Genomic DNA, 26,564 nt, shown 5'->3' with positions numbered 1-26,564 from the left:
GAATTTTTTTCCTAGAGACCCAGGTTAGATTATCAACAAGAGTTCATGTGGTTTGAATCCCACGTTAAGATGTATATCGAAGTTCCATATAGCCTCAGTGCTGAAGGGTTGAATTTCAACATTCAACAATGCCTTCTCTATACGAGGTATTTTTTAAAAAGTCTTTAGAACTTTGTAATTTATATAAATTTATTAAGAGTTCTTACAGACCTGGTTTTGATGTCGTTTTGTAACAAAATACTAGATCAAGTTTTCACTCACATAATATACGTAGTGGTAACGAATAGTGTCAAAACAAGCACTAGCGACAGTTATAACAAAGATGGCTGCTATCCTATGTGTGCTTTCATGGATCAAAGCCTGCGACAATATTGTGCAACGGAATTTTCGTACCGAGTATAGCAAAGATCCTAGAGTTGGCCTACTATTTAAATGGGAATATGTCAGGGTAACGTCCCACGCTTACGCCCTTTCGATTAAGGGAGACGGATGATTAAGGCAAATGAATGGTTATGGAAGAATTGGTGGAATGAGAATGTGGGAGGAGGCGGGAATGCCCCAAGAAAACCCACGGACTACCATTTAAATGGCATAAGTATTTTGTTAAAACCGGCTATGCAGTAAAACATAAGAAATCCTCTGGAAGTCCCTGTCTTTTGACGATGTCCTAGATCAAAAAATGAAATGAAATCTCTAAGTTTTACGTCCCATTGTTATCCCGGTTAGGCTAAAGGAGACGATGATGAAGAGAGATGAGTGAAATGGTGGAATGAAGAAAGTGGGAGGAAACGGGAAACGGAAACCCGCGAGCACGGTATTTGTCCACCACAAAGACCACACGGCGCGACGCGAGCTGGGATCGAACCAGAGACCCCAAGCACCGGAGGTGAACGCTCTACCACTAAGCCACCGCGCCCCCTGTCCTAGATCAAGTGAGGGAAAGCTTTGTTAATACTGTAGTTTTACATAATCAACCCTGCGAAGTTTTTCTTCAAAGAAAAAAGTGATCTATTTTGCTACAAAATGACACCAGTTCTGTAAATACTCTTAATAAATTTATATAAAAATTGTAAAGTACTTTTTAAGGCACCTCTTTTTAAAGCAACTAAATAGGCCCTTCCAAAATGAATTTAAAAAGTAATATCAAACTCAAGGAAAACTTTCAGGAAGGGTATTATTTAATGTGAAACAGGGATGGCCATTCCTATTGCATAGCCTGTAATCTCTTAATTCTTATACTAATATTTTACCCTTCTCCCCAGAAAATACAATACTGTGACCTTTAATACAGTCGTATCTAAGAACAAGCTTGGTTAAAGTATATTTTCAATAATTTCAAGTTCTAATGCAAATTTTTAATTGCTAATTGGTTGCAATTGTTTTTCTTTCTTGCTCCCATTCTTATAATTCCAATGATACATCATGTGTGTCAAAATTGACCTATTCTACGACAACGACTAATAAGGATTGAACCTTTTTGAAAACACAAAGTACGTATTGTCCTGTTTTTCTTTGTTTAAAAAGAATAACACTTTTTGTCCCTATTTTGCTATAGAACATGTATAATCTTTATAAAATTTACATTACCACAACGATGAATTGTCGTTCATTGATAAACAATTTAGAAAATCTTTTACTACAACTACACTTCTCGCTATTGCCCACACACTGTGTCTACACAGAAATTTCAGTTGTATATCTTCCAGTAGATCGATGTCATTTGGGGATAGCAGGGAGAAATTGCTCTCACTTGAGTTTGATATCCATGCTTTTTAACAAATTATATGTTAATATACTAATAAAAAAAGTGAAAGTATTATGTCAGTGAACTATCTTGGTCCCATTGCAAAATCTGAAATTACGCTTCTGGACCGATGAGACGTTTATTATTTTGTTCCCTGTTTCAAATTTAGGAAATATCGTAGAGACTTTCATAGGAAATTAGTAAACCTGATTTATTGAATAAACAGGGCCTTCAAGCAAGTATGATTTTAGTAATGAACGTTTAAATAAATCATTTTAAATAATTAAGGAGCTAATGACAGTATTTCGGCACAATTCTTTTTATAACTACAAAAGACTATAATTAAATTTTATTGTAATGTAACTATATGTTCAATGTGTTTTATTATGTTTCCAGCTTCTTGTTTCGTATCGCATTTTTATTTTGCAGTATTGCTTCACTATGAAGTTACTATCCTTACTGAAATCGTTAATTTATTTGAAAATAAACTTTTTTCTTTTGGTATTGCTCTTTTAGCTTTTCATTTTGGAAGTCCCGAGAGAACAGAAAAAAATCTTGTTTCGTATTTGGAAGTCACGTGTTACAACTCTATCCTACTCCAACGGTAGGCTACTGTATTCGGATAGAGATTAAATAAATTATCAGAGCCATTAGCCCTATGTTACATTCTGTACATATACAGTAGGCCTACACGAAACCAAAAACTTCCTTGCACATTCCTTACACAGGCGTGATGGCGCAAGACCGGTGGTTAACGAGTAATCAGTTTGTCAAATCTTAACATATTACTTATGTCATTATATTTTGGTCTAGGAATTAATTCGTGCGGTTGGTACGCACACATTGAAGCTGTAGTACAAACACAAAATACATAAATACCTTAAGAAAAATATTGTCCATCGCTAGCCACCACTTTCGCCCATTTGTCAGGCAATGTACGGATTCCGTGGCGAAAGAAGTCCTCATCCTTGGAAGCGATCCAGTCAGAGACCCATGTTTCGATATCTTCTGAAGAAGTAAACCGCTGTCCAATCAAATCGTTGCTCATGCAATCGAACAAGTAGTAGTCCGAAGGAGCAACGTCTGGTGAATACGGCGGGTGGGGTAAAACTTCCCATCCGACATTTTCTAAATAGGTTTTGACCGGTTTTGCGACATGTGGGCGAGCGTTATCATGTTGAACAATAAGTTTATCATGTCTGTTCTCCCATTCTGGTCGTGTTCTGGCCAGAGCTTGCTTCAAACGCATTAATTGTCGTCGATAACGTTCTCCATTCATAGTTTCACCCGGTTGCAGCAGCTCATAGTACACCACACCTTTCATATCCCACCATATGCACAGCATAACCTTTGCACAGTGAATATCTCGTTTTGGTTGTGATGGACCTGGTTCACCTGGTTTCACCCAGGCCTTTTTTCGTTTAGGGTTCTCGTAATGGATCCACTTCTCATCACCCGTAATAATTCGATGCAGAAACCCCTTTCTGCTCTGTCGTTGAAGCAGCAATTCGCAAATGGTTTTTCGTCTTTCAACGTCTCTGTCTTTCAATTCATGTGGAACCCAATGTGACATCTTTTGAATCATTCCCATGGCTTTCAAGCGTTTGGAGACTGTTGTTTGATCAACGCCTAATGCTGCTGCAAGTTGTTCCTGCGTTTGACACGAATCCTGCTCGAGCAATGCTGTCAATTCTTCGTCTTGAAATTTTTTTGGCTGTCCAGCTCGCTCTTGGTCTGCCAAGCCGAAATCACCACTTCTAAACCGTGCAAACCACTTCTGACACGTTCGCTCAGCTAGAGCAGGGTCACCATACACTTCCACCAAAATACGACGACTTTCAGTCGCACTTTTCTGCATGTTAAAGTAATGCAGCAGGACACCCCGCAAAAACACTTTATCAGGCACAAATTGCGCCATGTTCACTTAACTACAAACTGGTGTTGTTGACGCTTTAATCCACTGCCCTATACTACGAACGATACGCGATGACAGGGGTTTGCAACACATGTGTGGATACACGGAACTGTGGGACGCTCCGTTCGTTGCGCCATCTCTTGTCCACCCGCACGAATTAATTCCTAGACCAAATACAATATATCAGAGGCGGCTGGTACTATATGTTGCATGGTTGTGCAACCGGATATTGTTTTTAATACTAAAAATATTTTTAAGTATTAAAGTAGTGTATCAGTAAAAATTAAACGTTTGCTCTTGAGCGCAAAACAGTATTGATGCATTTCTGAAAAAAGTCAATTAAAAAACGGAAAGAAAGAGAGAGATTTAGATTTCCAGTGGTTGCGAACGTTGCCACTGGAAGCAGTAACATTGAACATATGGCAGCGAGCTCCTATCTCTTAACATGGGGAAGTGGATTTATTCTTGCATCGCTCCTATCTTTCCGTATTGCTCTCCTGCGGTTGCACTTTCTTCCGCAACTGTTCAGCTTCTGTAATAGTTACGAATTCCTCCGCTTAGCAGCGCTTGACTCAATTGATAGGGTGAGGGAGATACAGACGCTTGGAAGAAAGAAGTTATTCACAAAACAAACTCGCAAAGAACAAATATAAGTCTGGTGGTAGTAGGGACGGATCCAGGCTGAGAGTTTGGGGGGGGCGGTCGTTCGAAATCAATAGATTTTATTTAACAATTATAATACAAAGGTGAAAATTCTTGGGATAAGTTTTATTTTTAAAAAATCCTATTCTGGGGGGGGGGTCGATCAACTCTCGAAGAAGAAAATGTATTACTATTGGTCTAATTCCTAGCTATGTGTCTTTCGTGCATATGATTCCGTGTTCGATTTCCGGCGGAGAGAATAAATTAATATCAAATCATTCACTTCCAATGCTCGTCTGTCTTCTTTAGCCTAATTTGCTGAAATGTTAAACTATTATTTTTTTCATTTTCGAAGGAAAACATCTTAGATTTCATGCTTCTTTACAGACAAAAATACGTGGTTTCTGAAAATGGACTTTGTGAACCGTATATTTATGCAAAGAAATGCTAGGAAAATGCATATTGTCGGAGGAGAGAGGTGTTTCTGGACCCTAAAGAAAATAAAGCGGAAAATATTTCCGGTAGCGATGCTTTCTATTCCGAGAAACTTGGCGAACAGCATTTCAGATTTCATTAAAGTCAGAAAAATTTGAAGCCCAAAAGATCGAAGAAAGACATTCCATTCTAAAATAATGCATAGTTTATATAATTAAATATTTTTTTTAACTGCGTGCATGCAATTTTCTTGCTTTTTTCTTCTTTTTGGATTAACGCCATCATTCATGGCTTACAGCACATACTATATATTCGATTTCTCTCGTGTTCAATAACACGAGTGTAGAGATTTTGTATATAAATAGTGTATAGACGTACATTCATAGTGGTTGTTTGAAAAAAAAAGGAAATAGTTTATATATTAAATCAATATTAGAGAAATAATTTAATCAATAATATACGAATAGAGCTTCAAAGACTTTCCTCTTCATATGTCCTGAATATTTTTTGGATAAGACTCAAGAATGCTGGGGGACGGGAACACTTGCGCGTACCTACATATCTTTGATACTGCAAAATTGCAACCGGTGCTTGTACAGACTACGATCCACTACTGCAATTTATACCGGCATTTTCCCGATTCTCCAACTGCTCAAATGCCAACCCTACTAAAAAATGCGCTCACACTTTTAATCTTAACATAAATACTTACAATAGTAACTATTACTATCTAGAATGTACAATAATCATGCCAATATTGAAATTCTCTTACTATTATTGAAGAATAAGAATGTAAACTAGCTCAATGAAGTTCAATCCACAATGTAATACTTACAGACACAGCCCTTCTGCTACGTTCTTCCGCTGAATTCTCGTTGAAAAAGGACTTCTGACACTTCTGACACTCTTAATAAAGCCTGGATTGCGTGTGTCCAGTACAATGAACTTACATTCAATATCACATGTTTTGTAGTGTTGCAAACTGTAGAGTAGAAGTTGTTGGCAAAGAATTACAACACAAAGAATTACTAGTCTACGTCAATGACGGCGATTGGAGGAAGTCATATCGATTAAAATTAAACTTGTACCGCTTCAAACTAAAGGTAGAATTAGTATTATATACAATAACTAATACATTACGTTAAGTATTCTTCCCTTATTCTGTAGCGATAGATGTCCCGGGTTCGATTTCCGGTGGGTGCACTCGGTCGAAAAACTATAAAACGTTTTTTTCAGGCCAGCCACCTTAAAAGAGGTGTTTCCTGGGTTTTCCCCATTCACAGCAGGCAAATTCCGGGGTGGTACCTAACTTATAGCTCTCCCCTATAAATAGTATTTTGATTGCAGACTGATTGTCATTTTGTTGGGTCTCTATTGTCCTCTTTTCAATCAACACAACATGTCTACTAAGGTTAGTAAGTTAATTTCGATTTATTTATTTCTTTTATTTATTTATTTATTTTTTTAAGAGCGTAAGGATACACAATTGAATGGCGAACTGTATCTAGGGGTACGCGAAAAAAAAAAGGTGAATAGCACTGACTTAGAGCAACCAAATTTTGTAGTGGATCTTCATAGGATTTAATCACGTACGAAGACGCTTCTTCTTTCTTACGATTTTCAACTCAAATGATGATTGGGGATTCACACGTTCTATAAGTTCAAAACGTACTTGAGTGTCTCAGAACCTCTTGAAGTTAGGCATCCCACACACACTCTGCTGTCTTGCAGGTTACATACTCTTCACTCCTTACTAAGAACAGGCACTTCTGATGGTTAAAAATAGCAAAAGCAAGATTGAACGAAAGGGGAGTAAAGATCATAAAAAAGTGTTAAATGTACACAATTAAAACTTTTAATTAAACACTACTTTAACGTGGAGCGTACAGCGAGGAGAATATTTTGTAAATAATAATAATAATAATAATAGTAATAATAATAATAATAACTTCAGTTAGAGAGTGAGCTTTCGTGAAGAGATTGGAAACATGAGGAATTTCTTGGACCTTTTCTCCTCTTTCATGTCAATCTTTCTTTTCTTTGTTTTTATGTGTGTTTTTCTTTATTATTATTATTATTATTATTGGAAAAGGGAAGGTCTCTCCTGATATTTAATAGTCACATACACTACATTCACTGCAAGTCTTCCTGCCTACTTCAACGGAGGAGATGAAATATATTCTTCGGACTCTGAATCGATTGCATGAAATCTTGATGGATTTACCGTTTTTCCTGTACGGAAATCAGTATTAAACCTGAAATAATAGTAAATTTTAACCATTTCTGATTTGGTAGATTGTTGTAGATAGCCATGTTATCTTGTTTTGAGATGCTGAATCGTTTCCAAATACAGTACTTCTCGCTATCTGTTACCATTTTCGTTCTGTTGAAATAAACGTTGAAACCGGCATTGAGACCGGAAGTTTTAGTAAATTTGAATTACTTCCGGTTTTGATAGCGTTTTGTACATAGTCATTATATGTTATCCGGAGACGCTGAGTTGTTTGCAGAAAACCGCTTCTCGTTATCTGTTATCATTTTCGTGCTATGGCGATAAACGTTGAAACCGGAAATGACTAATTTGAATCATTTTCAATTTGAATAGAGGACTAATGGAGGAGATTAAGTCTATTATTTGAATTCATTGCAGAGAAAATCTGCTTCTCGATATTTCTTTCCGTTTTCGCTCTGATAATTATCAACAGACTGACGGACGGTCAAACATAGCCGTTCTTTAAGACTTCCAACACTTTTACATAGCATAGTATGGAAGTTTAATAAAGATGAAATTATTTACTCCTATATGTAACCAACAAATATTTATCTCAAGTCAAGCACAATATAATTTAGTACTTAAGCAACATGAACACAGTACGTAAATTATAGACAGTTGTTACCGTTACCTTTTGAACAGTTCAATATGGAACAAGTTTCACATATTTTCTAGAACTCAGATGAAAGTACTACCATAGGGAAGTCGCAACTTTATTTATTGGGTTGGCAACTAAGTTCCCGCCGGTTTTTAAATTGGAAATATCTGTATGACATTAAATACTTTTGGCACGAAGTTGTACATCATTCGAAAGAGAATATATTGTTCTACCTAAATATGTGTTTCGTTCTTACTAAGATACATTTTCTTGTTATTTACAGATCATTAACATGAAATGTCAAGTTGAGAAGAATGAGCATTTTCGACACCTCCTTCTGTTTGCCTTCAATCAAGGTTCTAAAGCCGCAGAAGGTGCTCGCAATATTTGTGCTGTGTATGGAGTGGGTGCTATAGATGAAAGAGCCGCCCGTGATTGGTATACAAAGCTCAAAAAAGGAAATTTTGACCTCAAAGATGCACCTCGTTCTGGCCGTCCAGTTGAGTTCGATGAAGAGCGATTGAACCAACTTTCGCATGAAAATCCGCGTCAAAGAACAAGGGAACTGGCATAGACAATGAATTGCTCCTACACTACTGTAGAGAAGCATCTTCACTTGATGAGCAAAGTTCAGAAGTGTGGAGCATGGGTGCCTCACACCAAAAACGGCGGGAACTTAGTTGCCAACCCAATAGATTTGAACATAAACATTTTAGTTACATCTGTTTAGTTGATGTTTATCGCCAAATGACAAACACGGTGATGGATCCGGTGATACTCATGTGGTTCGGATTCCACGTTAATCAGTAGGTCCCGTCTCGTATAGCCTCGCTGCTGAAAGGAACGTTAAACTCACAATCAACTCAACAAGAATCGGTTATATCTTTGATTATCACAAACGATTCAGCGTCTCAAGGCAACATATAATATTTATCCACCCTACCAAAAGCAAACCTGGTTCTAATTTACCACTAGGTATGCAATAATTGCAAATTTGGAGCGAGTCACTCGACCTTTATTGATTATTCATAGAAATTTTTAGTGTATCAATTGTTTTAGTGAATGACACGACATGCAAATAGTTGAATTTGGCAATAAGCGAAAAACATAATAGCCTTGAAAAATTGTTCGCACAACAAAATGAAACTGCCTTCACCATACTTCTAATGCTGAAGATTCTATTTTCCATTGTTTACAATGAGAATTCACCCGCCAAACCCTTTTCCAAGGTTGTCTATTGGCATCCCGTTTTTCGGTGATTACTTCTCAATGGTTTGTCCAATTATGGCATGCTACCCCTTATTTGACACTCAGTGCGCGCTCTCAAATCACCGTGTCAAATTTGGTTGAGAACGGTTAAGGCATTTTTTTTAAAATGCTAGCCCTAGGGCTAGCTATCCTGTAGAGGGCTACACCCTCTTTTAGGAAAGGGATGGAACGGAATGAAGGAATTGAAGGTTATAGTCGTTGGGCTAAGAGATATTTCTTTATTTATTACTGTATATGTTGGGTCATTATAGTCTTTGCGACTATAATCATTTTATAGGTTAGGTAATTAACAAAATTATATAGTTACAAGTACAATAATTATGATTAGAATAATACAAAACAATTTTGTGGAAATAATGCAATCTGTATAAATTAATATGAGGTATGAGATGAGGTGCGATGCACGCCACAACACATAGGGACTGTTAATATAGACAAATGCGGGTTATCTTCTGCCTAGGGGCGACGCTAGGCTAATGTAGACAGAGGAGGCCCTCTTACATAACAGAGGAGTTACTGTGCTTGATATGACTGGTAGATATGCGGTAGATGGACATGAAGGCGGTGATCTTGCACAAGTGCGAAGTCTGGATGATTAGGCGGTAAGGTATAGCAATAGAGTGTGAAGAGTAAATTAAGAGGGAGATGGTAATATCGAGGCCGAACAGATGATAGAGCAAGGTAATGCATGGTTTCGAAAAGCAATGGTTGTTCTTGCTGGAAGCGAATGGTGATGAAGTTTCGGCGGAGAGATTCAATGTGATAAAGCAATGTAGGAAAGGTTATGAGCGAATACAAGTAGCGAGTCGGACTAGGAAGAGAAATACAATGAGCGATACGAAAGGCATGGCGCTCGAAGGTTGCCAGTTTGAAGTAGAATGAAGGTGGTGCTGATATCCAGGCAGTGAATCCATAGGTAAGTACAGGACGAAGAAAAACCTTATATGTGTTTAGAATGATGTGTGATGTAAGTCCCCATGTCGTGCCAGTCAGACGTTTGAGAAGATTGAGACGGTTATAGACTTTAGTTTTCACGTAGTTCAGATGAGGAGTCCAAGTAAGGTGTTGATCAAATATAATGCCGAGATAAGTTACTGTTTTGCTGAGACGAATTGGCGAATGCTGAATGGAGAGAGAGAGGAGTGATTAAGGCATTTCGCAGGAATATCCGGATAAACAAAGGCCTAAGTCAAGTAAAGAGGAGCTTCGCTCGCTTCCCTTTGAAAAAATATGTTCGCAGAACAAAATGAACAGGGCTTCGCCCTATTTCTAATGCTAAAATTATATTTTCCATATTTTACCATGAGAATTCACGTGCTAAATGTTTTTCGAAGGTTAAGTGTATGATAATCCTCTTTTTCGTTGATTATTCCGCAACAGTATGCCCGATAGGGACATGTTACCGCTTACGATACCCCTCGCGCACTTTCGAGCCACCGTGTCAAATTTGGATAAGAATAGTTTAGGTATCTTGAAGGAGTATCCAGACAAGGGAAGTCGAGTACAGAGGAGCTTTGCTTCAATTTATTTCCGGTTTCAATACTGATTTCCGTATCGCGAAAAAGGTAAAAATGTTAAGAAGCGACTTTTAGCAACCGATTAAGTGTCCCAAGAATACGTTCCATCTCCTCAGTTGAAGCTCTATTCAAACCGGAAATAGTTCAAATTAGGCACTTGCGGTTTCAATGTTTATCGCCACAGAACAACTGTATTAGATAGTTAGAAGTGGTTATTTACAAACGATTTATTATCTAAAGACAACATAATATGACTATCGGCAACACCTTACCAAAACCGGAAGTAGATCAAATTTACTATTACTTCCAGTTTCAGTACTGATTTGTATAGAGCAAAAACGGTAAGATATACTGAGATTCGATTTTTAAAAAAGTTAATTCTGCTTGCCAAGAATACGTTATATCTTTCCCGGTTTATGCCTATTCAAACGGAAAGTGGTTGAAATAAACCATTTTTGATCTCAACCTTTATCGCTGGCGTAGGAGACCCAGGTTCGACTCCCGGCGGGAGCTCATGTGGTTCGGATTCCACGTTAATCAGTAGGTCCACGTCTCATATAGGCTCACTGCTGAACGGGACGTTAAACTCAAAACCAACTAACTCAACCTTTATCGACATAGAACAAAAAGAGTAAGAGACAATGAGTGAAGGCTTTTGATAGAGTCAGCGTCTTGGAACATTGTCTATCTTTGTTTTTGTTACACTATCGCAATAAGTAGTTATAGAGATGCACTACTTCAACTTTGAATATTCATTCGCATAGTTTGGAAGTCTTACAAGGAGAAGGCAGACTATGGTAAGTGAACTTCGGGCTATTTTTGGCGAGGAGGAAGTAGTGCACTTTAAAGAGTGAATATTTAAAACTGGGAGAACGCAATGGGCAAAAATAAGGGAGAAAAACCGTCTTCAATAGTTTTCTACACGCCACATATATTGTTCGACGCACAAATTTATCAAGTGGCGGCATGATAGAGTGAGTAAAGTGTGAAACTCATATACAAAGGGTCCCGAGTTCGATTCCCGTTCGAGTCGAGCCTTGTTTTGCTTTTTGCTTCAACTAATAAAGTAACCATTTTTAACTATGAATAAAATATTAATTCACCATATGTTTATAATGAATAAAACAATAGAAATTTTAAAATCATTTTTAAAATCTTTCAATGTTCCATGTTAACTAGCAAGAAAATGTAATCTATTCCGTAAACATACTGATATCACGAGTTGTATTATGGTTAAGACAGTCAACGGCTCCGATTTCTCTGTAAACTTGGGGGGGGCATTCATAAAAAATACATACAACAATACATGTAACAATAAAAATACATATGAAAATACATATTCATAAACATACATGGGGCCCACGTGAGCTTGGGGGACGTGCCCCCCATTTTCGGCGCTCTTGACGACAGTCGTTGTGTAATAAATGTTCTTGACCTTCGTATCTACATCTGTTAACAGTGTGCGATTTACAAAGGAGTTGAGGGGAAAAATCCCCTTTGCTAATACTGGATGTTGCTATAACGAAATCAGATTTCCCCCTCATTACCCTTATAATTCTCACAGTGTCAACAGATGTAGACACGAAGCTTCAAAAACATTTTTTATACAACGACTGCAGTAACAATAATATTTACGGAAGATATTAAATTTTGCTCCTAGTTAACGTGAAACATCAAAAGAATTTACAAGTGATTGAAAATTTCTATTCTTTTATTTTTTATTAACATATGGTGAATTAATATTTTACTTATAGTTACAAATGTCTACTTTATTGGTTGAAGTAAAAGACAAGAAAAAAGTTTGACTCGAACGATAATCGAACCCAGGACCCTTTGCACTTCAGTCGCTGATTCTTCTCACTCTGCAACGCCGTCACTTGATAAGTTTGCGCGTCGTACGATATATGCGTCGAGTAGAAAACTTTAAGATGGTTTTTAAAGTTTTTGTTTTTGTCCATTGCGCTCTCCCAGTTTGTAATATTAACTCTTTAAATGTGCACTACCACCTCGCAAAAAATGGCCCCGAAGTTCACTTACCAAAGTGTGCCTTCTCCTTGTTAGTTTCATGCTGCGAAACACTACTCACTTGTTTTCATTTAATATGACTGTATTTTCACAATAAACGACAACGCATTTTTATATTCAGCATCATCGGTCCATCTTCAAATGATGTAGACAGACAGCACACATGGCGTAGCGCAATATTAGGAATTAGTCTTACGACAGACATTTCACCTTCTCCTCTTGTAATAATATACGTAGAATCCATCATTAACATCTTAAATCACTATGATCATGATATTATCTTTCTTGATTATGTTCATCTTGATTATAGGATTTTGCAATAAAGGCTTGTTTTACGTAGTACCAGATAGTACAATAAGTTGAAAATTTGTTCATTACAATTTTTGGATTCCAATATATATTAAACTTGGCATTAGTAGTTAAACTTCTAAGCAACATATGTATGTATAGCCTACATATTAAGATAAAAGTGAATATGATTGTCGAGAGGATAAGAAGAAATTATTAGAGATATTGAAGAATATGGATAAATGATATTAGACATAATGAAATAGTGCAAATAAATGTGATGTATGACTTAGGTGTCACTGTGTTGAATGTGGTAACCATAATATTGATATACTAGCTTTACGAAACATTGGTCAAGGAAAACAATTCACATTTAATATTAATAACAAGGATTCTCTTTTTCAAGAATTGAACTACTATCAATCGTATGTGACATTTTTCAAAGTAGGAAAAGGTGAAGATTATTTACGCCATTCATTTCCAGATCTAATATACTGTTTTACTAAATTTCGTTTATTGAATATTTTGTGACTACCCAAAATATCATATCATATCATAGCCCATCATATCATAGCTCATCCAAAGATAAAGTCTTGCGCCGCCCTTGTTTCACTTACGGTTGTCAACCAGTGTACCTTGCTCGAAACTACGGCTTAGATATAGAGGTAAAAGCAAAAACTTAGAAACTGTGCTGGCTATTGATGAAAGCCTGGTGACAGAGATTGAAAGACAGATATCACTTCATTCATCCGGCAGGAGTGGTAACATTTTCAATGTAATATTCTCATTTAGCTATTATACTGACGAAGCACATTATTTAACACAACGTTTTGCTTGCCGTCTTTAATATGTGCAGACTAACCAATATTACTGTTATATGACCATTTCAATTTATAACCAACAGCTTGCTAAATCCCTTTCTACAGTAAGCATATTGGTGCACTGTTAACACCTTTCTGTAAGTTAAAACATCATGAGATATTCGATTATAACAACACGAAATAAACAAATTTAAGTAGGCCCATATGCTTGTCTCTGGCGGTAAATATTATTGCTCCAGGACTGACCAGGATTATTGTTGTCCAGGTAGTAAATGTTGAAGTTTTTGTGGTCAGGAAATCAAATCCCAGCGCAACTATTTTTGTTTTTCTACACCAGGGTCCATTACTTGCTAATCCACGTAGGTTGCACCGGGGATCGAATATGGGGGAAAATGCACAATCTTTTGCCCGACAGTTAGGCTCTGCAGGCTAATGGAAATATAAGACTTTGAATTAAATTTTAAATTGAGCTATACATTAGGCCCCATATCATAATAAAGTCTAAAACAGACGAAACTAGTGTATGGTGCGTAAATTTATTAGTAACTCTTATGACGTGCACAAGAATGGACATCCGAACTCCTCATACAGAAAAGAAGGCCACAAAACAAAGATTTGATCATATTACACATAAATATGTGTCAAGCAATAGAATTTTACTATACAGTTCGTCTTAGAACGTGTCGCTGTGGTCCGAAATGTCAAATATTATTACCTATTCTTTTGTATCTCAGTCGTGCTATGAATTGTGAGTTTGTCTAATTCTAGAATAATGAACTAACAGAACCAACAGCAAGGTTATTGTACAGGTAACAGTGAAAGATGAACCTTCTTTTGCCAGTCTGCAATTGAAACAACAGTACGAATACTGTGACTATGATGAATGGATAGAAATTGGTAACATGCTGGAAGTTCCAAGTCCAGCATTGAAGCAGCATAAGATTCAGATTTGCTCATGGGTGGGTTTAGAAACACTTAACTTTTTCTACTATTGTCGTAAATTTTCAACTTCTCCGCAAGTAAAGTTACACAAACCTTGTGCATAAAATCAGCTTGTTCTAGAATGTGTTGCTATGAAAACTAGAATTCGTGAACAAATTTGGTTTCCTTCATGTAAGTTGCAAAACTAAATAAATTCCCCATTATCGTCGAGGTTTTGCTCTTTTCAACCTTAGTAACGTCAAAACAAGAAATAAAATTGCTTTCATTTTCTTAATTTCTTTATTTTTTAATTCTATTTTACTTTTTTGCGATTTTCTTATTCAACAGCGTAAAATTATCCACAATGGCTGCTTATGTCTTCATTTCATAAAACTTCCATAATTTGTAGTACAGGCTTATTCACGGATTTTCCCGCTTTTCTCCCTGCAACTTTGAAAGAAGGACCAAAATCGACTTTTCCATTACCATTTCTGTTTCTACCCTAAAATTATCTGGAAATGACCCCTTACATCTCCATTATAAAACCTGTTTTGAAGAGCTTTACTATTGATGCCGATGTAAAATCTCTTCAGGTGCAGTATCTGAAAAAAAAATGTATTAAAAAATTGAATTTGGCATACTATACTCACATTAAAAATTTACATTATACTGTTCCTAGTTTCCGCCATATTCACCTGATAATAAAAGGCAAACTAAAAGAATCCCACTTATAACTAAAGATGTCCGAACTCATGAGGTCGGCGCTCATGAGTTCAGAACTTAGGAAGTGAGTATAAAGTTGAGTGAGCACGAGTCCCAAATGATGTGAGTGTGGGTCGAGTGAGCATGATGTTGAAATGATGTGAATGTAAGGTCAAGGGAGTGTGATGTTGGATTGACGATGTGAGAATGAGATCGAGTGAACTTGAACTTGATGTTGAAACGATGGTGTAAGAGTGAGGTCGAGTGAGGTATTTTAGAAGAATTTTATTTACCAAAAGTCTTTTATTCTAAATTTACCGTACCCGTGTGTCCGTCCATCCGGGAGATAAAGAATTTCGACAACTACTTGAGAGACCACCATGAAATTTGGTCAGATTGAAGAGGGTCGATACTTAGGAATCGGTTTTGTTTTTGAAGCCGATATCCAAAACAGAAGTTTTCGAAATCAACCATTTCTGGTTTTTATGTTGGTCACTATAGAGCAAAAATTGCAAAGGATAGAGATAAGCTATATTCTGCAATCAAATAAGTGTACCGAGAATACACATAATCTATATTATTAACTCTACACTAAAGCTGGCCACCACAACATCCTGTTCCAATAATTATCTACATAGAGCAAAAACGATAAGAGGCTACGGAAACGTTATTCTTTTGAAACGCTTTAAGAGTAAATACAATCTCCCGTCTTAACTCCGTATTTAAACCGGAAGTGCCTGCAATGAAATCTTTCGGTTTAACGTTGATCGCTATTTTTTCTACATTTGCCACAGTACCATTTTCAATATGCTATATCCCTGGCTAGAACTGCAGTAGAAACATGAAACTTGGACCTATAAACAGTAGACAACAAGTACTCTGTCTCCACTTTTCCTTCTTTATGGCCCGCGTTAACACTTGGGAGGGAACAGGGTTGTCCCCACTTACCCCTGATTTTTAATAAACATTTTATTGTGGAACAAGTATTTACATTGCTTGAAAATGGAACCTATGGTTATCAATTGTACAAACCAAAATTAATATGCCCATACTTTCAGTTTGATAATCCGAAAACCATTATTGATACAGTAGTTGAAAGTTGAACGTTGCAAAATGTGTTCCCACTCACCGCAACTACCCTTATTCTACTTGTTAGCGATCTACCTGTTATGCCAGAACCGATTTACACTTTCACCTTTGCGAATGATATAGCATTCCTCTCTTGCTGTAAAACCATGCATTAAATCAATACCCATTTACAACGGACCATTGATGCTTTCAGCAACTAGTGTAGTAGGTGGCAACTAAAGTTGACCCAGGCGCTAGATATCCTTCCGTATAAGAGACGAAGTCGAGTGAGACGTAATCAATTTCTGCTTAATATTCAAGTACAATGTGTACCCATCCATGCAAGTACTACAGCTAAATATCTGGGAGTGATCTTTGATGCTAAATTATCCTGGAAAGCTCACTTTCTTTCTATCAAAGAGAAGGCCCAAAACCGCTTAAATTTATTGAAGCGTCTTGTCGGCACTATCTGGGACTTAAACGCTGACACACTGTTAAATAAGTATAAAGCAGTTTCCCGCCCCTGCCTGACACACGGTCACACTGCCTGTATTAGCGCTGGGGATGAATTTTATAAGCGGCTTCTTATCATCGAACATCATGTATTATGCCTTGCCTACCGCATCACCTTGCCTAGCCCTACTCGTCTTTTGTACGATAAGCTGACCTTTCCGCATATCATTGGACATCTTGAAGAACTTCGCTCCCTGTACATAGATAAAAACTGGACAACTCAGCATCACACCCTCTTGGAAACCATACACATTGATGCCAGTGTTTCCACTGCTCCTAAGTATGCTTATACACCTTTACAACATCTACTTACAATCTATAGTCAGAAACATCCAGAACACCTGGATCAACACCTCTTTCAAATATATCATTCACCAGAATTCAAGTTTATCCATCGCTTGCACAGTGACTCTCATTCTAACAAGGGCTCCCCAAAGTCGAACATCAGTGTTGAGTAGCCACAACACAGAAGATAACTTCATTTGTGACTACTAACACTGCCCTGTGATTTGTGACGTCCATGCAGTACATCTCATCATCATAACCTTGTGACTACACAGATTTTATAATATTCGTCTCTTGTTTATTTGTTTTCATTCCTAATGTAAAACTTGTGATTATTGCAGTCTCATCTTGATGTTACTCAGACTCTGTGTATTTATCCTTTTGACTCCTGTCATGATGACAAGAACAATAATAATTCACATATATGTATGAATAAAGTGAGCTTCTTTATTGTTGTTGTTGGAAATCCTCATAGCCCGTGCATGTGTTCCACTTTTCACTGAAATTAAACTTAAGTCCCTCCCAAAGAGACGACGTTATCGTCTACGGAAAAAAGTGAAAAAGCGGTTTTATTCATACTTACCTAACCAAGAAACCTAGTCTGTCTTGTGTTTGTTATTGTGTCTGCGACGACCAGGTATTGCAATACGTACCTGAGAGCATAACACACATACTGCATTTACAGGATTGGCGAAAGTTATCGCTTTCGAAGAGTTCATTGTCTTTTGAACCTCATCACACTCATTGTTGCTCATCTATCATTTCGATCAGTGGGCCTCTCCCCCATCACTGTATGAACCAATATGGCGACTGGGGGATAACATGTCGGACTTCCTACAGTCATAGCCCGTCCTATCACATTCTCTGTGGATTCAGATGAAAGACGTAGGCACCGCGACTCGCGTCGTACCGAAAATAGTCCCGAACGATCACGATCACAATCTCCAGTTATAGGCAAACACCATACACCACCTCCGAAACGACATCGCCGTCATAGCATTTCGGATTCTGATAGTGACGAGCTTAGAATCGACGACCAGGACTATCCGCCGCTATCTACCACTCCAAAACTGCGAACTTACTCATTCTTACAAATTTAGACATAAAATATCAGAATGAAAAGCACATCTATCTTCAGCTCACCAGGTACTATCGGCGAGCTCAGATCACCATAATTGTCGCAATAAGAAATGGGATGATCATCAAATCCTCTAATCCACAATTGGCTACGACAATTCGTAAGAATTTCAGTTTTGAGATTTTGGCAAAAGTGCCTAGCTCACCAAACTGTCTGACCGGAGAATCAAACAGCAGTCTCTGCCACTTCGCACACCTACTTTCTCTGTTGTAATACGAGGTGTAAATCCTGACCCAACGAACGACGATATTCTTCAAGAAATTACGGAGGAAGGGCATAAAGTCCCCAATGCATCCGCATTCGGAACGACCGCGGTTCCACTTATATGGTCCGCTGGTACGCGTGTTATCTTCATCACAAGACCATTAACTAGCTACTTGACAACGGAGCATATGTATACCCTAAACGGCATCGTGTTGAGCCCTCCCGCAGTGCACAACCAGTATCAATCCGTTGTGAAATCTCTAAAGAATATAACACGCACACCAGCGCCAACTGCAGGAATAACCTGAAATGTGGCTACTGTGCTGGGTTGCATTCCACACGCACATGTCCAAACTTAACTCGTCCGCCGCAGTGCTCCGCTTGCCCTGAACAACCTCAATTTACAACTTTAAATATCAAGCTCGACCGGCACCTTCACCGGATAAATCCCACTTAGTGGCTCCACTTCGTGCTCAAAGTGAACCGCAGACCGATTCCACTCCGTCCTCCGATATATCACCTGATAACTAGTCTGTTACAATATCTCAGCTCCCTCAGTTCATCACATTAACGCTGTAAAACGTGCATCCTTTTCTACGGCCGCATGTATTGCAACAAGTACAGTATGCTGTCCTCTGTATCTTCCATATTACATTCAATGCCACCTACACAGGCCGAGTTCACTTTCATACCACTCGTCTGGAAACATCCGTTTAAGGTTATCAGTTTCATTATGGATATCGTTATCATCTCTCTTAATATCAGTTCCCTCACCCAACACAAACCCCTCTTCGAACAACAACTTCTGGAGGAATATGCATCAGCTTTCTTACTCAACGAAACGCATCTCACCCCACGCCTGCCTTGTAGGTTCCCAAGATACCAGATCCTTCGAGCTGACACTCAAACACCAGCCCTACGTGCAAATGGCGGGGCGTTCATCTGTTTTGCCTCTCAGTTACCTTATCGCTCTTTCCACGCCCCTATTCACAGCCTACCGGAATATCTTATCACAATCGTCTACTTCAAGGCTTTATACATCACCTTAACGACTATCTCCGTTCGCCGTGGTCATGCAATTTCTTACTCTTTTCTTTAGTATATCGCTAACAAATTTCGCCATTTCACCCTAATGGCCGATATGAACATTCATAGCAGACCCGCTTGCCAGAAGGCTTAATTTCACGACACGCATCCCTTGCGTCCTGCATAAACTTCCAAAATCATCCCGCCTCCTTTCATATACCACCCCGATGTTAACACCTCTGCTACTTTGTCAGGCAAATGCCATATCGATATCCTAGACTCTCTTGGCAGTGACCACGTTCCAGTCAAGTTAATTATAAAACGTTCTTCTCCCAACCGGTGTTCTATAAACTTTTCACCTAGGGAAGTCCCTCGATTTGACAAAGCTAACTATGATAACTACAAACATCATCTCATTTGTGAGCTCGAACATCTCGAACCACCAACTACTGTGGATGAATCATCCTCTACTCTGGATAATATCACCTCTTCTATTCATACAGCCTCTGCCGAAAACATACCGACCTCGCAACTACATCCATAGCAGCCACGTTTACCTCCTCAGTAGCTTCCCATGATCAGGCGCTCTCGAGTTTTACCCAGATTACATGAGCACCAAGAACGAAGAGGTCCCATATCACCACCGACAACTCCAGCGCATGATTCGCAATTACAGTGTTGGCTATACTCTTCGAAGCTGGATCAAGACGTGCAACACACTGGACGCCAATTCACATCCCACCAAATACTGGAAAAGATTCAATGCATTAACTGGGAAACTTACTTGAACACCTTATCCACTCATTGAGAGTGATCGTCCACTAAGCACCGATAGTGCCAAAGCTGACGCTTTGCAAACCATCTCTAAACCATCTTCACGCCATTTCCTCCAGAAATATCTGAACGAGTTCATCCTGCATACAGGTTCAAGGTTAACTCTCCTTATCTTCAACCCAGCCCAGAGCACATTTTACCAGCTAATCACGAACTTATCATCCCAATTATAGTTCCAGAAATTCGAGCAGTAACAGAACGCAAGTGTAACACCAATCCAGGCATGGACCTTATTACCTACCGCCACATTAAAGAGAGCCCGCTTTGTTTACTAATACTATTACCACATCTCTTCACTTTTATTTTACGTACCGGCTTCATTCCCACCAACTGGAAAACCTCCAAGACTTTAATGTTTCTTAAACGTAACAAGCCAGCTACTTCTGTATCATCTTACCGTCCAATCCAATTAACCACTGTTTTCTCCAAAGTCCTTGAACACATTCTCGGCAACCGACTTCATCCATATCTGTCGCGCCATAGTCTCATTCCACTCTACCAAGGTTTCCGTCCTCATTTTGGTATTCACGACCAACTCTTACGCCTGACTAATCTCATCACTAATCATTTCAATTGCCTAGGGCCTTCTTGCGTAATTCTCTTCGACGTTGAGAAAGCTTTCGACAAGGTATTGCGTCTCGCACTTTTCTCTAAACTTCTTTCTGTAAGCTACCAGTTTTTTACATCCGCTTCATTTTTAACTTTCTGTCCTTATCACATCCTGTTTTTATTCATTCCGGGGTTCCACAAGGCTCAGCTTTAACTCCGCTTTTATATTTGCTCTTTGTTGCCGATCTTCCTCACTTCCTCCTAATGTACATCTCTTCCAGTTTGCAGACGACACAGCCTTTCTTCTCTTGGCAAAACGATTCATCAATTAAACACCTCACTAAAAACCGCCATTGATATATTTGTTCACTGGTGCTCGAAATGGCGATTACGCCTAAATTCTACGAAAAAAAAACAGGCAATAGTTTTTCTTGACCATAAGCGACGATTTCGCGTCCACAGAAATGCAACTCGTCTAAAGCTTTCTGTTCTTGACACTTCCATCACACCAACCAAGCACGTTAAATATCTCGGTGTCACGTTCGATGTTCACCTCACCTGGCGACCTCACCTAGCTCAGCTTATCACTACAGCGTACAATAGACTGAATCTTTACCGACGGCTCACTAGCACAACCTGGGGACTACAAGCAGCTACTAATCTCAAGACATACAATCTATTCCTGCGACCCGTTCTTACCTATGGGTTCACAACTTGGGTCGCTTCACACTCTACCTTCTTCAATAAGCTCAAGATCCTAGAACGCCACGCTCTGAGCATTGCTTATCGTACAAAGCTGCCTAGTCCTACACAAGATCTGTATGATCGCCTTTCAATTCCGCAAATACTTTACCACATAGAAAAAATAGGACTCTCCTACATCACGAACAGATTGGCTCACAAGCATCCGCTTTTCCTAGATATTCTACACCATAATATAGATTACGCTCCCCACAATTCTGTCCGCCACCCTCACTCTTCCCACTTTTCACTCTATAACGTTATTCATTGCCATCCAATCATCCTGATGAAGACATTGCATCAGCCTTTGCCATTCATTCAGATTCGCATTACATTTTTGCATCATATGCACAGTAATCCACCTCTTTTAACAGGACTCATCGTGTCTTCAATCGTGATCCTGAGCAGCCCAAGGATCAGAAGATAACACGCATTTGTCTCACTATCCTTTTCCCTCTGTGTTGTGGCGTTGAGTGCACCTCACCTTCATCACCATCTCATCACCCATCCTCATGATTATGGCTAAAGGACATAATGTCTGCCATGGTATTTCTGTGCTACGAAGTTTATGATCTATAAAGTTTATATGGTTTATTAAATCACTTAGACCAACCCTGCTACCTTCTTTATGCTTCTTCTCTTCTCGAGATAAGAACGTAACGCTTGTAAGGGGTTAGCTTGCATTCACATTCAGCATGCTAGCATTTGTAAAAAAGCTGTTTTATTGCTATTGTAGCATTTTAATAGATAGATTATTAGCCATATTGTGTACTGGCATCTCGCTAGTGTCAGAATGAAGAGATTCATTAGTCATTAGTATAGATTGAAAAAAAAACAATTTGGTCGAAAACTACGCATGAGCATGTATACTGACCTTAAACAACCTTGTTCAGCTCAATCTGTTCTATTAATTGTGTATGTCTCATCTTTGAATTTTTCTTTGCCGTTGAAAGTTAATAATATTCTAGAAAAAATGAAATGATAGTGTGGTATGTTAGCGTAAGTATCCTGCATTTCCGGTTACCAGCATGAAAGTTCGCCATTTTGTTACATGTCCAATCAAGGTTCGAAAATTACCGGGAGACAGTTCGTAGGATCATTATGGTCGACACTGGACGCCATATTGGAAAATGGCTAACTTCTAGCAACTTAATCTAAATATTTACATGAAAGCTTTATAAAACACTTTTATTCTTCTCCAGTCTGCTGCCAAACAGAAAAAGAAACAGTTAGTAGCAAAAATTTTCCGATTTTAGTCATTTAACCCTTTGGAGACCGATGGAACAAATCTGTACCATATCGTCGACCTTTGAATTTTGCCTTATAAATCTCTAGTTACCTTATAAATCTCTAGTTAAGCTTTAAGCTATTCACACTGAGTTTTTTGCATTTATTCGAGCGTGGAAACATCATACAACGTGTTTCATGGGCATTTTTTACTCACACGTGCGATGCCTACGGGTGGTGACGTCACGAACACTGAGGAAGAAAAAATTGGTAAATTTTAGAGCTTTTCTGGGAATTTTTTGACACGTTTCTATTTATTCTAGGATCATGGTTCGTACCTCGTTGTATTTGTAATGAAGTACTGTTTCCAACTGTACTATTACAATTTCCCTATTGTGTATCAGAAGCGAGAAAATCGAGTCCAAATTGAAAAAATGAGATTTTTTCTGGAAAAATTTCCCTTTTTCGGTATTTCTTCCGCTCAAGGACACGATAGGGACATGTGAGTGGTACCAATGAAAGCTACCCTAATTTGACGCAAAAGCGTTTGGGAATTATGATCCTCCGATAAATAGGGACGTGTCAGGGATGTTTTTGTTTTTCCTTTAAAGTAGTACCTTAAAGTAGTATGGGTTATTCTTTCCACGTGAGTGAATTTTCTTTACGCACTTAATTTTCAAGATATGAGATTTATATTTTTCACAGATATTAAATACACAATTTAGTATGTTTTACGCGATTTTGAGATCCAAGCGTTAATCCAGGGGGGAGAGGGGCCCAAACTTGAAAAAGAGTGATTTTTCTGACAAAATTTCCCTTTGGAAGTAATTTTCCCTCCTAAAGCACATGGTACCCACATACGAGTGGTACCACTCGAAAAGTTGATTAATTCCAAAGACAACAAGGTATGATTCATGTTCCTACGAAGAATAGTCTTTATGCTGAACCTCATTGAAAAATAATTGACTGACAATGTATTATTGGAGGAAATTGGTAAATCGGCTAGAGCATCTACACTAATTTTTAGGGACCTTTCTTCATACCTCATTCTATTCACTATAAAGCGAAGTTTTTTGGTACCATTTGCATGTTCGTGTCATGTACCACTTGCATGTTCGAGGGGAGATAAAGGTGCCATTTTTTTTGTAATTTCCTTTTTTCCCACTTTGGGCTGAAATTTCCCGCCTTAGGTACAAAATAGGAAAATTTGACTAGTACAGTTGGAAACGCAGCTTCATTACAAAAAAAAAAAAACGAAGTATGAACCATGATCCCTCGATAAATAGTCTCGTTGCCATATCTGCTTGACTGAAACTCTAAAATTTACCTAAAAAGGCAAGGTCCCATAAGGGTAAACTGCATGAATGGCCTCCCCGGTCACCCGACCTCACTGTGAGTTTTTATTGTAGAGGTGTTGTATATCAAGTAGAAACTAATACAGTTTATCATTCTAAACTTTAATGCGTTTGCTACAATGTTACATATCTACATAACTCATATACACTTTCACAATAAATAAATAAATAAAAAAAAACAAGTTCAGCTGCTGTGTTCATAGTGATATCACTGTGAGCATTGTCCTTCACATTCGCAAAGCAACGTACAGACGAGGACATTCTTAATACAAGTACACTTCCCAGTACAGCGCAGTTTGCAACGGTATGTCACTAGTTGTCGACTGTTATCAGACATACTCCTCAACGTAGTCCACACAGGTTAAGACCAAGTCCGTTATCCACTTCCTTCCAATCGCAGTTCAGGGGTTCGACATCATGCACATACTTTTCGAGGAACTGTCTCTAGATCTTGCACTGAAGAGTTGCTCTTCTTGTATGGAGATTCAATGCGTCTTCGGTTGGAGGTATTCTGTCTATTGTGCGATTTTTCTTGCTGAATAGAATTCGTCTGGTTTCGTTGACTTCCTCGCAAGTACTTGATCTGTCGTACATGAGCGTCACAAATCGCTGGATTAGCATGCGAGATTGGTAGCTTACAACATCGTGAGAATGAATGACTGCCAGTTCTCGGAAAGCTGTATCCACTTCTCTAAACGCCATCCACGTATTCCACGCACTTGTCTTGCAACGCCAAGGAAGGCTGACACTATGTCACAGCCCGTAAAACTGTGAAAAAACGGCAGCAAATCTATCGTTCCAGAAGGTAAGTTCGTGCACATGGTGTGTATAGGAATGAAACGTCGCATTTTTGCAGAACCAAAATCAACCCATAGTTTCTTCAGAATGGGTGATAGATGCAGAAACGCAAAGAGAGCGATAACAACATCAGAGTCAACTGTACGAACTGTAATATTTTTGTGTCCCTTCTCGGCGACGTGACGGACGTGCAGAAGGATTCTTCCGTCAGCTTCTGTGTGGGATGAGGGAGAAATACCAGTAATATCTAAGTCTGAGGAAGAGGATAAGACTTGATTTCCTCTTGTGCAGAATATTTCTCTTTCTGAAATATCAGCTGCAGTTATTGTTACGGCGAGGTAATGAAATAGCCTTTCCTTGTTGTCATCGTTTGCAAGGAACTTCTGGAAATTTTTTGGAAGCGGTCCCGTTGGCTTGACAACAAAGCGGTCACCCTGCCCACGCTTCTGACGCATCTGTGTTTTCAAGCTCTTTTCAATGTAGCGGTCAAAGACCACGTCTAAGCGTTTAGTGTCTCGAAGTGGGAAAGAAACCCAGTTATTCACAACTGTCGCATATTCTGCAAATGTTTTTGCTGCTCCTGGTTGCAGTTGGTGTACCAGCATCGCTCCATCGACGACAAGACAAGAGGAATGGGGGCTGATAGTACTTGTACACCCAACAAATTTTTCAAAAACATTCAAAATATTTGATTTAGAGGTAGGAAGTCTGAGATCTCCAAATTCAGATACTGATGGAGAATAAGTTGTGTTCTCATGAGAAAAGAATTCTCTGATATCGCCCTCCCTTTCCTGACATGCTATGAACATCTTGCAGAGCAGGTTAGAATCTTTGTGTGCAGTAGCAAGTTTCATCTTATCTTTGCAACGAACTTTCAACAAGCTACAGTTGAAAAGCTGCATATTAACTTTCTTCATAACATCGTGTATAGACTGCTTGCATGTCATGAGACGGTTATAAACGAAGTTCCCATACATTTTGGTTCCTGTGGTAGCTGCGATGCGGACAGACTGGCACGAATCTTCTGGTGCTATACGTCTAGTGAACCCAACTGTAGACAGATGCTCTTCTTCAAAAGGATTACCAGTATCACGAAGTAGATCAATTAGGTTCTTCACATGTGTCCTGTACTTGCTTTGAAATGCATCCGTGTCCTCGTGGTTGATCTCGATACGTGCAACTCAGCAGAGTAGCTGTGTTCATACTCAGCCAGTAAACAAGCGATTTCGGGACAACTGACTATTTTCTTCAAAAGAATAAATGGGTTACCGGAAGCTCCCCATAGAGAACCACTTTCTTTTATCAGTTTGTTGTTCTGTTCGTGAAGCTGGTCGTCTGACATACGTGAAACGTGGCGGTAAGATTTCCTACTGGTGAAATGTCCCTTAGAAAATTCCTTAAATACACCAAGATGACATCAGATGGGAAGAAGGGGCAAGTGCCCTCTGGTTGCATCGTGAGCCAGGCTCGTAGCCATCGCAAAAATGTAGGGGGACGGTAGAAGTTAGAGGGCCCGATCCAACCATATTAACTGTAATATCTGCTCTTGCAAGCCTACCATGAAAACTTTAGGGAGGCAGTAGAAATTTAGGGGGTGGCCCCCCATGATCCCCGTGAATGCGGGCCTGTCGTGAGCTTCCTTCCCAGAGATGTTGACTTGATATATAGGTCAAGTAA

The 26,564-nt window shown here is 38.8% G+C and overlaps 1 protein-coding gene across 1 annotated transcript in view; it reads right to left on the bottom strand.

Moving 5' to 3' along the window:
* The window catches only part of LOC145689015 (uncharacterized), a 42,642-nt gene extending 37,038 nt beyond the window's left edge, over positions 1–5,604 (bottom strand). Inside the window, exon 1 of the mRNA XM_081763155.1 lies at positions 5,572–5,604. The gene's annotated coding sequence lies outside the window, so the exon portion shown is untranslated. The remainder of the gene's footprint in view (positions 1–5,571) is intronic.
* Between the last annotated feature and the right edge of the window lie 20,960 nt (positions 5,605–26,564).

Source organism: Thermobia domestica, chromosome 7 (assembly GCF_964235325.1).
Source record: "Thermobia domestica chromosome 7, izTheDome1.hap1.1, whole genome shotgun sequence".
Lineage (NCBI taxonomy): Eukaryota > Metazoa > Arthropoda > Insecta > Zygentoma > Lepismatidae > Thermobia > Thermobia domestica.
The sequence above is the reverse complement of the archived record's forward strand: the minus strand, read 5'-3'. Positions and strand labels throughout refer to the sequence as shown.